At 40.3% G+C, this 3,082-nt stretch overlaps 1 long non-coding RNA gene across 1 annotated transcript; it reads right to left on the bottom strand.

The window, feature by feature from the left end:
• Nucleotides 1-1,439: 1,439 nt before the first annotated feature.
• LOC148734762 (uncharacterized) lies at nt 1,440-3,004 on the bottom strand. The gene is made up of 2 exons (XR_015998236.1): nt 2,796-3,004; nt 1,440-2,567 (listed from the first exon to the last, which is right to left on the bottom strand). It is a non-coding gene; the product is annotated as an uncharacterized LOC148734762 (long non-coding RNA).
• Between the last annotated feature and the right edge of the window lie 78 nt (nt 3,005-3,082).

Here is a 3,082-nt window from a genome sequence, read left to right as displayed (position 1 = left end):
GAGTTAATCATGTGACGGTGAGATCGAGCTGTGATTGGCTCAATGTCCCGGCGCACGGAAACAAACTGACCTTGTGAGGAATGTAATCGACCATTCAATAGCTTTACGGAGAAGTTATTGCTATTGGTAACTTACAATTTTTCATGTTGGGGAAGACATAAAGAGGTCAGTTGAATTCGACATGCACACATAAGATAAGCACAACTAGGCAATTGGATTATTTACCGGTCGTGCCTAAAGAGAATTCAACAAAAAAGAAAAAGAGGGGAATAAAACTGAGATAAAACTCGATCGCATTGAAGGATTGGTAGAATTAACTGCAAATAATAGAGGATGAAGAAATTTCGGTGAGACAGTACTCAAAGCTGGGATGAAAGACATACAAGTGATATCGTAGTTGGAAAAAAAACGAATAATTTTTGAGACACTACAGTCCAAGAGTAGTGGTCAGCGGTGTCCAACAGAAAAGTCGAGGGCAAGTTGAGGGAGCGGGGAGGAGTACGCTGCCCATACACCCCAATCTTCCTAAGCTTTCATATGTCCAAGCACCTGGTTTTCCCTTAAGCTATGGACATCCCTGGCAATTTCAATTTTTCATTTCTAGTACTTCGGAACTTATCAAAAGCTGCGGAAAAACCAAAAATAAAAGGCTTTCGCTGAAACGCAAGTGGATACAAGCGCGTTACACAGCGATGTCGTTATACATCAATCTACTATAAACAACTCATAAATATAGAAATTAATGAGCCCTATCCCCTCCGGTTATAGATTTAATGTGCATTATCGTTAGTTTAGCGAAACTCCTGACACTGACGTTCTTGACCTTGTAAAATGGAAACCAGTAGTCTATATTTACAAGCGAAGGCTTGCTTCCATAATGTACCAGGTCTGTCATAATAGCTTACCTGATCAATTCGCAGCTCTATTTGAAACACGCAACAGCAATAATTGTTATAGTTTAAGGCGTATAAATCATTTCTCACATGAGGCACGGTACAATAGCAACATTGGCAGAAATAGTGTAAGCTGCAGAGGAGGATCCATTGTTTGGAATTTAATCCCTAAAGCCAACAAGGATCACGGCTTCCTCCAATTAACCTTCTAAACAAAAACTTAGGCAGGCCTCGAACATAATGGACCAAATTCAATTCGAAAAAGAGGCCTGTATGGTAACATCAAAACAATCAGATTTCTTATACTTTTAGTTTTTATTTTTAGAAATTTTATTAATTAGATTTAAGGTTTTTATATTTAAGACTGTGCGTAAATATGGATTTTAATTGAGTTACTGGCAGGTCCACACCAGCCTTTAGGTTGCCGCAAACCGACCTGCCTTAATAAAAAGTATATGTATGTATGTATGTATGTAGTATGTGTGTATATATGTAGGTATATACGTATGTATATGTTTGTGGAGGAAAGAAACAAATAAACTACGCTTTCATCCCGACAAGCCTGTTTCGTGGTTGCCCACCCATTAGGGGATTTAATAAGAATATTCTTTACCATCACTTCTTACATACAAAATAATTTACATAATAACAATAATAAACATAGATCTAATCTATGCGACGCGAGGTTTAACAGTTCAGCTGTTGCGTATGAGGGCTTTGTTTCTATGGCGGAAAGAAGACACGAGTTCATTATTACGTTTGTTGAGTGTAGAAAGTTTCGGTCGGTAAATGATTAGAGACTTTTCCTTTAGGCAGCGGTTGCATCTTTTGCTTGAGCTGTTGAACGGTGAATGCGTAGACAGGATGCGCCATGAAATATAGTGTTCGATGTTGTTGTCTTTGAGAGTCCAGATGTACTTGCTTAGTTCAGGTGAGTTTCTGTGTTTAGAGTGGCGGAATGATGCGGTATGGTTTCGGTATCTTGTTTTGAAGTCGTTTTCCTTGAGTCTGATGTATTTGTCTGTTGTGTTGTCAGTTATCGTTGCGTGTGACTGTAGCTTGGTAGATGACTGACGATTGTAGGCAGTTTCCTTCGAGTGGGCATGTGTTCTTTTGCCGGCAGTTGCATGTCTTCAAGTTCTTGTCTTGAGTGGTATTAGGGTTAGCTGTGGCGGTGTCGTTGGCTTGCGTGTATGGCTTTAGAATCTGCTTATTGTGGTTATCAATTATCTGTTTGGCGTTATTCATGCAGCTGTATCTTATTTTTATGGTGTTTCGGTTGAAGATTTTTCGGAGCTTGTTATCTTTAGGGAAGTGCTTGTCTATTAGGGCGAGGAACTTGTATCCGCTGTTAGTACTGGTGTTTTTGCTAAATGGAGGGGATGTACCAGATGGTGTAGTTGCGTTGTCTGTTTTTCCGTCTGTTTGTTGTTGGAGGTTCATACTGTAGTGTGTAGTGGTATCCGCTTTCGTCGATTGCTATCTGGTATGGAGGGACGGCTTGGTCAAAGGATGCTCTGTCGGAAGATAGGGAAGAAAGGCTTTTGTTGATGCCGGCGGGAATGTTCTTTGTAGTGATGGGCGGGTGCTTGCTCTCGCGTTAGACGTATTGAAGTTCGGTGTTCGGTTTAGTGAAGGGCTGATAGGTGCTTTGGTTGAGGTTAAATGTGACTTCTAGGAAGTTAATGATTTGTGTGTTAGCTTCTATGGTGATGCGTAGTCCGTTATTATTAAAGATGCGGCATATTTCTTTCTGTATGTGTGTACGTATCGCATTGTGGCGTACGAAGATGCCGAAGTAACATAATTTTTCATTGCTGAGGTAAAATAAATATAAAGCTTAACTTCAGTGGCTTGTGAAGAGGTCTGTCTTATGTATTTACAAATCATAATATACACCACCTGAAAGCTTTATCCTTGTATTTTAATTCCTCCAATTCCCTATCTTCAGTTGGCCCGCCATGAATCACGAAATTTTGCAACTATCCCGGCGGCGGTTTCTCGATATTTATGGTTAGTGGCTGATGATCAGGAAGCGTAAGTGCTGGGGTGTAACGACAGGAGAGTATAGATTTTATAGGCATCAACATCATCGAAGCTCGGACATGTCGCAACATATTCCGAGAACGTATATGAGCACGATCCTTCGCAGTAAAGCACTATTTGAGCAATAGTGAAAATCAGACCTG

Source organism: Stylophora pistillata, chromosome 3, assembly GCF_964205215.1.
Source record: "Stylophora pistillata chromosome 3, jaStyPist1.2, whole genome shotgun sequence".
NCBI lineage: Eukaryota > Metazoa > Cnidaria > Anthozoa > Scleractinia > Pocilloporidae > Stylophora > Stylophora pistillata.
This window is presented reverse-complemented; position numbering and strand designations above follow the sequence as displayed.